The sequence below is a fragment of the Xenopus laevis genome, chromosome 1L (assembly GCF_017654675.1).
Source record: "Xenopus laevis strain J_2021 chromosome 1L, Xenopus_laevis_v10.1, whole genome shotgun sequence".
Taxonomy (NCBI): Eukaryota; Metazoa; Chordata; class Amphibia; order Anura; family Pipidae; genus Xenopus; species Xenopus laevis.
In genome coordinates, this window is record NC_054371.1 from 166,853,889 (window position 1) to 166,867,932 (window position 14,044).

A 14,044-nucleotide genomic window follows, 5' to 3' on the forward strand; every position below is an offset into this window, starting at 1 on the left:
CATGTATGGCCACCTTAAGAGTTGGCAGATGCAGAATTGCAAGGACCATCCAATATCTGACCAATCAGCCCATGGTACAACCACTTAGATAACTAACAAATATAGCTCATGTTAAAATTATTCAGGAGGACATTGTAGCTTGGTGGCCAAGGGAAGACTTAACTGCTGTATTAACTCTGGCTCATTTACCAAATCTACTCCAATATGCACCATGTTGGCAGTAATCTACTGCAGCCAATCACATTTATGCTTTTAAAGATCTGCCTGCAGCTGAACAAAGCTAATTACCCATTGGTTGTTAATGAAAATAACTGGTTGTTATGGGTTACTGCCCATGCAAATTTACCCAGGGTTGGTAAGTGAGCCCAAAATGGTCTCCAACAGTGCGTGCCCCGCAGTGTTGCTCATTAGCATCTGCGGACTGCAAATTCTGGGAACATTAGAGGCATTGTTTCCTAAAGAGAGACTCTTACGGCCAGTGCTAGACATCAAAAATGCTATTCTTGAGCACACATCTGTATCCTGTAGTGCAACCAAACTCAGAAAACTCTGAAACACGGAAGCTCACACCTCCTGCTCATCATAGAAACTTGTATAACCATAGATGTGATTATTGATGTAAAATATAAAAACCATATTGATCAGCCCCACCACTGAGCTGTAAAACTCTAATGTAAACTGTTCCATAGACAGTAATGAAACGTATTCACTTTCATGTCTAGAAGTCAATATGAATACAGCTTACACCCCAGAGGAGTCTCCTATGGATCATCCATATGAACGTCATAGAGATGGAATAAAATGTCTAACATAACTGGCTTCAGAAACGACACTGCGGTACAACCCATGGCTATGCATAGGGCAAGATAAGAAAAAAAAAATGGAGCATCATACTTCCTCTCCCTTACAGTGCAATAAATATTGATCTCAACTGCAAAAAAAATGTTGCAAATCCACAAAATAAGAGCAACAGATTATACATCGTAGTGAAAATGTGGCACTTGCTTGCTTATTTTCCTGTGTATCTAAGAAGGTTCAGCACAAACACGCCCCTTGCAGCCTCCCATAGCCAACTGCTAAAAAAGAATATGCCTGTAGCAGATATTCTTATTTACCTTAATACCATAGCAGAGCAGGTTCCCATCCCTAGAACACACACATGCGTGAGAAGCATGAAGATCACATACGTAGCGAGCCAACGTTATAAGAAATTAACTCTTTCCAGGCTTCAAAGAGCTCAAAGTTAGTACCAGAGCACGGGCAAACACGGATTACAGTCCCTATGTTATTGCAAACACATTACATGCATTTTAGGTAGATTACCTTGTAGGTGCAGTAAGGGAGTGGATTAAATATGTTAATCTGTACAACTGGCATGCGTTAACAGCTAGTAAACTGGCCAACATTCTTTCTAATGATAAAAAAAGGCAAAGCAACAACACTCGTGGGTTTATTTAGCAAACGGGTGTATAATATTTTATTTTTAAGCAGTAAGAAGTTACAATTTTACAAAGTGAAAAAAAAAGTTATCCTGTTTGTGTAAATTTAGAGTGTAACCTCTACAGGACAGGGACCTTTTTCCTCCAGTGTTTCTTAACATGTGCCACTTCAGCATTGCCAATGTGCATATTTATTCTTATTTCCCTCTCCCCGCATTTATAAAAACTGCTATGTATTATATACACGGCAGCGGTTTGATGATAGGATATATATATATATATAACTGCAGCAGAAAAAGCTGGGTAACAAAAATGCCAGTTGTAATTGATGAAGGCTTCGCTGTACGATGTATTAAGAAAACCCATTTTCACCACATTGACTTTGCCTTTAGGGTCTCTCCTTACATAATGTATGAGAGGCACATACAGTATTGATAACAAAGTGTCGCACATACGTTTGCACAAATAGCATTAATCTCTCTCAAGCTGTCATGCGACAAAGGGGTTAAACTTGGGGAGGGCAATTGCCACTATGCTTGGGGGTAAATATATTCCTTGAGGACTAAAGGCATCCCCTCCCCCTGAGCCACCCACTTAGTGCCAGTGGTGAGGTGAGGGGGGGGAGAAGAGAAGGGGGCCAGCTGGCAGCAGCAAGTGATTAGGATAAGATCAGCTCCACACCCACCCCACACACACCTACTGTCCACACAATGTACCAACCCCCTCCTCCTCCGAATTGCATGAGAAATACTTTATCAATTAAGGTGGCCATAGACGCACAGATAATATCGTACGAAACGAATTTTCGTCCGATATTCGTTGCGTGTATGGTGGAAAAAGAGCCGACCGATATCGGCAGAAGACTTCGATATCGGTCGGCTCGTCGATCGGGCTGGACGGAAAATTTTGATCGGGTGCCTTTGAAGGGACCCAAACATCACCCATTGTTAGTGCTGAATCGTCAGATACAGGTAGAATTCTATTGTTTCTTCCCGTATATCTACTTGTATATCTGACGATTTAGCTCTACACGTGTGTATTGAAACGAACGATCTTTCTTGGAAAGATCTTTTCCAAGAAAGATCGTAATTGTTACGTCTATGGCCACCTTAACACTACCCCCCCCCCCCCCATACACTCAAAGCCCTCTGCATGTGCCCACTGGAACTCCCCCTGTGCCACACACACACACGACTCAATGCATGTTAGCTCTCCCCATGGCTGCACACATGGATGTTTCCATACAGCCCCGGCCACGCACAAAGCAAACACACCCATTGTCACTATGTGTAGGGCACAGTCAGGGCACAAGGGGAGCCCCTATAAATACATCCCTTTCACGTGCACGATGCACAGCCTCAAGCCTCACACCAGTCAGGGAACTAGCGCCCTACACGTGACACCGCACGCCAAATCCCGCTGCTGCCGGGCAACGTAGCCCCTCACTATATAACCCCACGACTCCCCTTTACCACTTGCACCCCTCACCCCCCATAAGCAACAACTGAACAAAAGTGCCCGCCGCCCAGCACCGAACGACCAAAGCCCAAAAGCCCACTTCAATGGCCACCCTGTCCCCCATTTACCTTACTGCATGTGAGGGGCTCTGTCAGCAGCACTACCCGAGCTCCTCATCTCACAACCGCCCGGCCGCCATCTTCTAGCGTGACGTGGGGACTCACCCCTGACCTGCAATATGAATAGGAGCCAGGGAGTAAGGGGGAGAGGGAGGGTGGAGTGTGCGAGAGGGAGGGACACGGAAGGCACAGGGGAGCGGAGCATACGGGAGGGAAGAGGTAGTGAGATTCTTGGCACGGAGAAGAGAACAGCACACGAGATAGGAGGGCACTGGAGTAAGAAGGGAGAGAGGGCGGGCACGTGAGAGGAGGGCACCCAGTGGGCGGGGACAAGGAGAGGAGTAAGAAGAGGGCACGGGTGGGGGAGGAAAGACCTAGGGCAAGAGGGTAAAATAATAGGTGTAATAAGAACAGGGAAGACAACACAGAATGGAAAGGTGGGGGTGCAAAGGTACTGGAGATATAAAAATATACATACATACAGATATATACATTCATGAGCACACACACACATATATATATATATATATATATATATATATATATATATATATGTTGCCTATATACACAATTATAAAGAAAATATTTAAAAAAAAAATAGAGAGAGTGACGATAATGAACATCATATATATGTTTTATGTGTGTGGTTTTTTTATTATTATTATTTGAATGACCATAAATGAGTCATTTGTATAAGCATCTGAATTTTCCTAAGACTATATATATATATATAATGTATGTGTGCATGCACATAACATTCACTCCAGGAAGCATGGTCCCTTGGGTCATTCAGCTGTAATGCATCATTCCTCATCACCCACTTCCTATACATTCTGCTCATACAAATGCTTTTCTTTTTTCTTTACATGCAGCAGCTGAGGCCCCTTCAGATTACCATTTGCATATGGGGTATATACATTTTGTGACTAGTAGTAGGGTGGGGGCAGTGTGTCCTTGTATATGGAGATGGTCTGGCATTCGTGCATAATAAGGTAGGAATGATGGGCCACTACAAAGGCCTCACCCACCCCCCCCTTATGGGCAAGTCTGTGCGCCTCCTGCACTGGAGATCAGATGTCAGCTGTATACCAGGCTCTTAGATACACATAAGTACCTTGATGGCAATTTTTTTAAACCCTTTCATTTTTAGAATCAGTTCACCAGCTCTGATAAGTTTAGCACTAACAACTATCAATCTATATCCTATGTGTTTATCTTATATAGTCAGGCCTTGCTTTAACATGTACATTAATCCTTAATAAACAGGTAAGGTAAAACATCTTAATATGCCATTTCTGTGCAGAGGGAAAACGCTAGTCTCAAATTCTGTAAATAAGGGCTGAACTCCATGGTGCGGCTTGTTACCGATCCGGCACGATGAGAGGAAGCGGATGAGTCAAATATAATGTAAGTAATAAGAATGTTGGACCTACAAGCTGTGTGCATCCAACACGACTGTCAGATGCAAACGTCTTCATCCGACAGTCATATTGTGCCAGATGCACGCAGCTTGTAGGTCCGACATTCCTATTACTTAAGGTGGCCATAGACGTAACAATTACAATCTTTCTTGGAAAAGATCTTTCCAAGAAAGATCGTTCGTTTCAATACACACGTGTAGAGCTGAATCGTCAGATATACATATAGAAACAATAGAATTCTACCTGTATCTGACGATTCAGCACTAACAATGGCCTATGTTTGGGCGCCTTCAACAGCACCCTATCAAAATTTTGCGTCCAGCCCGATCGACGAGCCGACCGAAATCCAAGTCTTATGCCAATATCAGCTCATTTCCCACCATACATGCACAGAATATTGTATGAAAAATTTGTTTCGTACAATATTATCGGTGCATCTATGGCCACCTTTGCATTATATTAGGCGCATCCGCTTCCTCTCATCTCGTCGGATCAGAACAAGCCGCATTGTGGAGTCCAGCCCTATGTCCTTTTAAGAATAGATCAGTTACTACTTTCTACCCCATTAGGGAGGCTTCTTGTTGGGACCTTTCTGGCAAAGAAAGGGTTAATGTGTAGTGTGCCAGCCTGCAGGTTTTGTTGCATTTATTTAAATTAAGGTTTTCTTGCTCTGTAAGCTACTTCTGAGCGCAACTCTTGTTAAAGAAAAAAGGGGAGTGTTTCCCCAGTCTGACCTACACCCAACCCTAACTCGCAATGGTCTCCCAAAATTCAATCTGAACCTGCCCTTCTGGCAGTAAACTCCCAGGTCCCCATGGGTTTAGGGTCAACAATAATGTGTAGTCAATATACATATCCAGAAAAATATTCCCCTTTCAGTAGTGCAGGTATAGGATCTACTATCCAGAATGCTTTGGACCTGGGGTTTTCCAGAAAGGGATCTTTCTCTAATTTGAATCACCCATTTAAGTTTGCTCAAAATCATTTAAACCTTAAATAAACCCAATAGGATTGTTGCGCCACCAATATAATTTCACACAGTAAGTATAGTGTATTATTACAGAAAAAAAAGGAAATCATTTTTAAACAATTATTTGTTTAACATGGACTTAATGGAAGTAGGCCTTCTCGTAATTCTGAGCTTTCTGGATAAGGGGCTTCTGGATAAGGGATACCATACCTGTATCGTCTTGTAGTCTAAACAACAATGCTGGGCATGTAGATGTGTGTGTGTGTGCATTCAGTATTAAGTGCCAAGTCTCTTTTCCATAGAGCTTACAATCTAAGTTTGTGGGTAACTTACAGACACAAACAGGAGGGTTATAAGAGCTGCAATTTACAGAGTGCATATGTTGTTATGCAAATTGCTATCCAATTTATCTACTAGAATCTTAGATGCTGTCAAGATAGTAAAAAAACACATCTGCTTTTGTACATGACAACAAATCAGTAAGAATCCATCTTTGTGCCAGTCATTCAGAAAATACACTATAAGGGCTCTTACAGACGAGCGTTTGAAGCTGCGCTCCACTGCATTCCGTTTTTATGCATTCAGACACAGGGGAGCGCAGGAGTAGACGCATTCAGTATTTTTCAACTCACTTGTACTCACTCAGGCGCATGTAGGCGCCGAACGCAGGTTGAGACGCAACATGCTGAATTTTTCCTGCGTTCACGCCTACATGCTCCTGTGTGAGTACAGCCCCATTGAAAAAGACTGAATGCGTCTACTCCTGCGCTCCCCTGCGGCTGAACGCATAAAAAACGGAATGCAGGAGAGCGCAGCTTCAAACGCTCGTCTTTAAGAGCCCTTAGACAAAGTTGGTAACCTGACTTGCATTGCTTGTCACTGCTGCTGGCAATATAAGGGTTAATAAATGTAAGTAGGTCATGTTGGTATCAGAGAATCCAGCAGGTACAACCGGAGCAGAAACACACAAAGGTATTGCTTCTCATCATACAAACCAGTGTGGTAACTTTAACGGAGGGAATAAAATAATTATAATATAAATTACTTCCTCATGCACAGGCTGTGGCTTTAATTCTTAGAAAGGCTGTTGGCAAAAGAGTTAAAGGTTCAGTGTTCCATGCAAGCCAGCCTTTCTGACTCAGCATCAAAATATCCTGCAATGATCTAATACTAAGTCACTGAGGAACCTGTTTGTTTTTTTTTTTCTTCTTTGTTTTCAAAGCCAAATGGGCTTGGTTAGTAAGATTGCTCATATTTGGTATATATCGTGTCTTCTATACCCTTTATAAAACACTCATTTGCCTTGTAAATTGTCTTAGCATTTTCTTAAAGGCACAGTAGTACCCATTCTGCCAGAATGCTTACCAAAAAGCAAGCCCCAATTTTTATTCAGACAAGAAAAGAAAGGTTTGATGCACTCTCATTGTTTTTACATTTTAGATCTCACAGTACTGGAGTTGAGTTATATACAACTTGGTTAAAACACATGTAAATGAGTTGGTAATATCATAGGGCATTGTGGTCAGTTTCAGGCCAGCATGTTTAAATGTTAGACTTTTGTTCAGTCTGATCAGATGTTAGTTGATTTCTATAGACTGAAAGAAAGGAGTCTGCCTTCTTGTATTTGTTAGGGGTACTACAGGTCTAGAAGTTATACCCTGCTAATAATCAATGCAAGATTTGGTTCACGTGAAGCAGCCAGACACCTGGGAAAGGTAGTTTGGGGATTTCAAGGGGTAAAGGAAAGAGCTTATTAGCTCTATTGGCAACATGAGATTTAGTCAAATTTTAGATAACTATGAGATGATCATGGATTTTAGCTAACAGACCACAGAGAATGATAAAGAAGCATATAGCCAAGTGCATTAGGGAGGAAAGAAAGGAAATGGCATTCAGTTCATGAAGCAAACTGCTGAGAAGCTTCCATCAATTTAGGATCTCTACAGAAGATGGCAATTGCCTATTCAATACTGTGTTGTTTCCTATAAAATACATGTACTCAGTACTTCTTTGAAACCTTAAGGCGGCCACACGCGTCTCATTGTTATGCATGCAGTTATTGGATCACATGATGGTCCATGCAGAGTTTCTCCTCGAAACGTATATTTTAAATTTGGGAGCACGTGAGATGAAAATGTGTCAATTTAATACAGAATCATGAATTCCTATTTTTACATTTTGTGGTTAGTACTCTCATGCAGCAAGAAATGAGTTTCTAAAACCACATCAAATAGCTTTGAATTCCAAATGTTAGGGCAGGACTCCACGGACGATTCTGGCGTGATCCAATGCGCTGTGCAAAAACGCAGGCGTCACGTCGGATGCGACGGAAATAAGGTAAGTAATTCTATTGTCGGATCATGTCGCATTGTTGATGCGACGCGACTGTCAGATGCAGACGCTACTAACCTTATTTCTGTCGCATCCGACGTAACGCCTGCATTTTTGCGCAGCTCTTTGGATCGCCCCCGGAATCATGGAGTCCTGCCCTAACACTTGATTGCTGTGTTCAAGCAAGGCATAAAATAGCATGAACTAAATGTTGCTCGTTGCAGTGGAATGCAACCAGGAAGTCAGTGGCGTAACTAGATGTTGCTGGGCCCCACAGCAAATTAATTTTAGGGCCCCCAACATATCCAGTGTTTGTCCTGTTTTACCAATATATGTTCAAATTGCTCATCAATGAGAGCCTCATGGGGCCCCCTGTACCTCCTGGGCCCCCCTGCAGCCGCAGGGTCTGCTTCCTCTGTAGTTACGCCCCTGCAGGAAGTCTGTATTATTGCCAATGACACTTTTTTAATAATAGGGATGCACCGAATCCATATTTTTGGGATTCAGACAAATCCTTCACACAGGATTTGACAGAATCAGAATTGTACTTTGAATATTTATGTAATTTTTTATGTTACAAAGAAAACATAATTATCTAAAAAAAATTAGAATTGTTGCTTAAAACGGGCTCTATGGGAGATGGCTAGTCTGTAATTCAGAACTTTCTGATAACAGGTTTCTGGATAAGAGATCTCTTTCCTGTATTCATTTAAATATTTGCAGAAATAAATAAAATATTCCAAATGACTGATTCAACAATGCTAGGAAAGATGCCAGGGTGTGAGCAAATGGTATGGGTATAGGATCCGTTATCCAAAAGCCCGTTATCCAGAAAGCTCTGAATTACTGGAAGGTTATCTCCTGTAGACTCCATAATAATTAAAATGTTTAAACATGATTTCCTTTTTCTCTCTAATAATAAAACAGTACCTTGTACTTGATTCAAACTAAGATATAATTAAAGGGGTTGTTCACCTTTAAACACTTTTTTCCAGTTCAGATGTTTTTAGATAGTTCACCAGAAATAATGACTTTTTCCAATTACTTTCTATTTTCTATGTGTGACAGTTTTTTTTTTTTGTAAAATATTATTTTTCACCTTCTAAAGCAACCCTGGGAGGGGGGGTCGCTCCTCCTAAAAATGATTTAAATTGATACATTTAGTTGATACATTTCTTATCTTTGTCCCTGCTGAGCAGAATCTCTGGGTTTCATTACAGGCAACTGTTAGAATTAATACAATAGTTGCTAATACTCAAGAGATGCTGCTGAGAAATGTATCAAATAAATGTCGCAAAATTGTAACAGTTTAGGGCTAGTCCACACGGGGAGATAGCGACGCGTTTGCGGTCGCGGCGACAAAGCGCCGCGACCGGCACAGGCGACAGTTTTGTATGGGCGCCTATGTAAAAACGACTGTGCTAACCACACGAGGCGATGCGCTTTTCAACAGTCGCCTGAAAATGCCTCGCCAGGCTTTTTCAGGCGACTGTTGAAAAGCGCATCGCCTCGTGTGGTTAGCACAGGCGTTTTTACATAGGCGCCCATACAAAACTGTCGCCTGCGCCGGTCGCGGCGACTGTCGCGGCGCTTTGTCGCCGCGACCGCAAACGCGTCGCTATCTCCCCGTGTGGAATAGCCCTTAGAGTCTGCACCTGAATCACTGAGCTGCCAGACCGAAACACCCGAGACAGGGACATTAAACTTTAAATAAAAAGGTTAAAAATAAATAAAAAGGAAAGTAATTGAAAAAAGTCTTTTTTTTCTGGGGAACAATCTGAAAACAATTGAACTGAAAAAAGTTTTTCGAAGGTGAACAACTCCTTTAATCCCTATTGGAGCCAAAACAATTGTATTGGGTTTATTTAATATTGAAATGATTTTTAGTTGACTTAAATTGTAAATAGCCAAGTTATGGAAAGATCCATTATCCGGAAAACCCCAGGTCGCGAACATTATATTGATCTCTAGACTGTTTTAATTGCCCTCTTTTCATCTATTTTGACAAACACTTTGGAGGAGCAATTGAATTAATTATTAACACCCATTGTAAAACATAGCTAAAGCAGTTGGAAAGCCAAGGCTATATGGAACAATAAAGGCTGCAGGGTGTAGCCATAAGTGAATACAGTGACAAAGAATGCCTGGTTTGGTTAGAAAAGTATAGCAGCTTTCTATGGAATGCATGTTTCCATGGTATAAAGCAATCTGGTGACTCATACAACAGGATGCTGAAGTAAATCTCATTGGTGAATGCCAGAGGATATACAGGTCTCTTACATGACGAGGATAAACAAATGTATCATGGTGCAATGCCATAAATAAATATATCTACATATATAATGTAGCACACTGAAGAAAAAATGCCAGCTCATTTATAAGCAAGGTTTACATTCATTTTATGTTCCTAGATATGTTTTAGAGCCTTCTGCTCATAATATATGCCCAGATTTGGTTGTGCACTTTGAAAAAACACTGCTCAATTGTCGGGGTATGTAAGCCAGGTCAGGGGTAGATCGAATTGCATATGATCTGTCCAGTTTAACATTTTTATCTGCCAGTGTTGGCAGGAGTGTGGTGGCACATGAGGAAGTGTGGATGCGCTGCAGCGTTTGTCATGTTCACAGAACAATGCTCCATGTGCCATAGTCCCGTAAATGCATAAATGATTATGTTAATTAATGTCATTTAAAGTTGCATATTAAGAGGAGAGAAACCTGTATTGAGGCAAAGACGAAAAAGTAACCAGAAGCTAAAGCCTTTAAACAAGTTATGAGTACAGGATCAAGGAGTTCATGTATTTATTTAGACAGAGGATAGTGCAAACTAAGGGGTTATTTACTAAAATCCTATCTCATATTGTATTAAAAAAAACCACAACCAAACTCCCATGCCTGATTTTAGCTTATTTAATATTAAAAAAAACTAGATTTAATTGGATCACAGAACAACTCTATAAAATAGAGCGAAAACCCGAATTGCTCTAATTTTTCGGGCTTTTTTCCTGAATCTCTCAATTTTTTGCCCAAAAAAGTCGCATTTTAGGGCTAGACCAAGACAACTTCAAATTGATAGGCGCCTCTTCCACTGGCTTATACAGGACCCCGACAGGTAAAGCATCGGGGTATAATAAATCTCGAAAAAGTTTTCTAGTGAAAAAAACTCATATTTTTCCAAATTTTAACATTTGCATTTTAATAAATACCCCTCCCCCTCAGTATTTAACAGGATAGTAAGGAGTTTGTGAAGAAATATGGCTGGGCAGCTAGATTTGCTAAAAAGAAAAAGACTGTTGTCCTAGAAAAGCTACCTGTGGAATGCAATACAACCCGTATTTCTATAAAAAAGGCTAAATCAAATTTGGAATCTTATTCCGATATGCTTGAAAACCTTTTGTGATATTACACATGGGGAATATTCTCTGCTAAGAATTTTTAGACAGCAGCAAAATGCACAAACATCTGTCATTCACTTGAATGGAATCGGCGAAACACTACTGGTGACAGATTTCAGGTGGAAAAAACAAATGTCACGCAGATTCCATTCAAGTAAATCACTGGCATTTGACAATTTCTGCTGCAGAGCTTCATTTGCATGGGAATAGGACCACTTTTAAATGACCCCACTAACCCAAGGCATTGATTCCATAGAGCCAACATCCCAAAACAAAATTGTTCAAATACTGTTCTCATCCTATCTGTCACCCACATTTTTGTAATGCTAATGCTGACAGAGTTGTACTGTATATATAAGGCATGTCTGCCAGACATATACTGTATATGTGTGATAATAAAAATAACCTAAATAAATGATCTAATTACTACTGTTTAACTACTTTCCTTTGTGAAAGAAAAAATAAAATAATTAATAAAAAAGTAGAGTTAAACTAAACCTTATTATTAAAAAAAAGTAATTCCACTTTTGCCATCTCATTTGTGCATTTTCTAACATTAAGAATTAAAGATGGCCGTATACCAAAAGATTGCCTTATTTGGCCAGGTCACCAAATGAACTGATCTTTTCCTCATTTGATAATTTGGCACCTGGGCCAAATCACCTGAACTGAAAAACTCAGTTTAACTGATACACATGTCTCTGTGAATTACTATTCTCTCCCTTTGATGCTCATCTGCTCCCTCCTCTGATTGTACCCCTAGTTCAGTTGCACCCAAGGCTCATGTCTCTGCTGCCAACCCCAAGTACCTGCCCTGCCTCTGACTTTGCAAGGATGGATTGTGCTGTATTGTAATTAAAGAAACTGTACAGAGGTATGGAGAGATAAAGTCTGCCACAGGCTTGTATGGCAACTTTATTCTGTAGCTCCTACATTGTGGTAACCTCCTTAACTCAAATTGATAAGCAGAACCTCAAAACCCACTTCTCCACGAGACACTACAACAAAAACAAAAATAAAGAAAGATTAAATAAGAGGTAAAGATCACCTTCACAAAACATGACACTGATTATGTGGAAAAAAAACCCACTGCATTATGGGTAAAAAATGACAACTTGCACCTGATTTTGCACTTTTCATAGTGCATTTGTGATTGTAAATTATCCCTATAGTTTCTCTTATTATTGACTACAAACCTATTTCTGAATCCAATATAAACTTAACCAGAGATTGGATAAATTGGTAGCTTTTTTTCAAGAATTGTAAAAGCCAATAGGTCATATACAAAATTAGGGCAATGTTCAAAAATGGGCCCATAACAATCCTGCAGTTAATAAGGTCTAAACCTTTATACTTTTTGTAACGTTTATACAATTAAAGACAAAAGGCCCATTGCACTCAACCCATAATCAACATTTAGACATTTTGTGCTTTAAGCTGCTAAAAATGCCTTACCCTTTAAACAAAACAGGGATTGTTTGTCCATATATTGCAATATATTCAAGTTGGCCAACCATGTCAAAGTCATCCCTGGTTTGGCCAGTTCTACACAGATGTTAACTTGATTTATTAAGAATTCTACTGCTTTGTTATGTATTATGCACAGTTTTTTCTCCTTGTGAAGTTATGATGACCAATGTTGCATAGCACTGACATAGAGATATGTTAAAGGGACAATATACCCCCCTTGTTCATCATGAGTGTAATGAATAGGGTTGGTGCTGAACATACTTTCTGCCTATAGTGTAAATCACAAAAAAATCTATGGTTTGTATTGCAGTGGAATCTAATTTTTACAATTTAAGCATCCCTTATTTTACAATGTTTTTTTGTGGTCCCACAAAATATAATGCATAATGCATAATCCCAGATTTTAAACCATTTATTTCTGGTCAACTACTGTACTTGAGCTTAACAGGGCAAACAAGCAAAATTAAGATACTCCATGTTTGGTCCTTTCGAGATATATAATTGGATTACCAGTATACAACCCCTCTCCCTCCCCCCTTTGTTGTGACTGTTTTGTTAGCAGAAGTCCATTATGCAGGAGGGATTATCTGTGCACTGGGAATGTTCAGCACAAGCCTTATTTATTAAAATCATGTTGAACAAGGGGTATATTGCTACTTAAATAAAAGAATCTGAGCAGCCCCCAATTTTATAATTACAACCTCACCACATCAATACTGGAATACAAAACCTGGAATCTGTTGTCACTCTTATCAATGGCATACCATTTTGTATTACAGTATACAGTAGGAACTGATTGTCAAATGACCTGGTCATATTTTTCCTGAAAATATATAAATAGTAAGTAAATTCTGCATGCCTAATTAGGAGCTCTGTTCAGTGCAGGTACATACTGTGCATGTAAAGTAAGTGTACGTGTGGATATTATGTGTGTCCAGTTTTAAAGGGGTTGTCGACCTTTGCATTAACTTTTAGTATAATGAAGAAAGTGATATTCAGAGACAATTTACAACTGGTTTTTATTTTTCCTTATATGTGGCTTTTGAGCTATTTAGCTTTTTTATTCAGCAGCTCTCCAGTTTGTAATTTCAGCAATCTAGTTGCTAGGTTCCAAAGTACCATAGCAACCATGCATTGATTTGAATAAGAGACTGGGAAATGAATAGGAGAAAGATGAGTAATAAAAAGTTGCAGTAACATTACAATTGTAGCCTTACAGTGCATTAGTTTTTAGATGGGGTCAGTGACCTCTATTTGAAAGCTGAAAAAAGACAAAGAAGAAGAAAAAGGCAAATAATTACAAAAGAACAAAATTAAATAAATTATGAAGATAAATTGAAAAGTCGCTTAGAATTGGCTATGCATAACATACTAAAAGTTAACTTAAAGGTAAACCAACCCTTTAAAGAGGCAACTCTAGTTGCACTGTACAAAACAGTTTT

At 39.9% G+C, this 14,044-nt stretch overlaps 1 protein-coding gene across 3 annotated transcripts in view; it reads right to left on the bottom strand.

Annotated features, from left to right (window-relative positions):
- The window catches only part of hic2.L (hypermethylated in cancer 2 L homeolog), a 32,267-nt gene extending 28,973 nt beyond the window's left edge, over positions 1–3,294 (bottom strand). For 2 of the 3 annotated variants that reach the window (XM_041583279.1, XM_018251069.2), the window contains exon 1: positions 3,026–3,294. The gene's annotated coding sequence lies outside the window, so the exon portion shown is untranslated. 3 annotated transcript variants of the gene reach the window in all.
- Between the last annotated feature and the right edge of the window lie 10,750 nt (positions 3,295–14,044).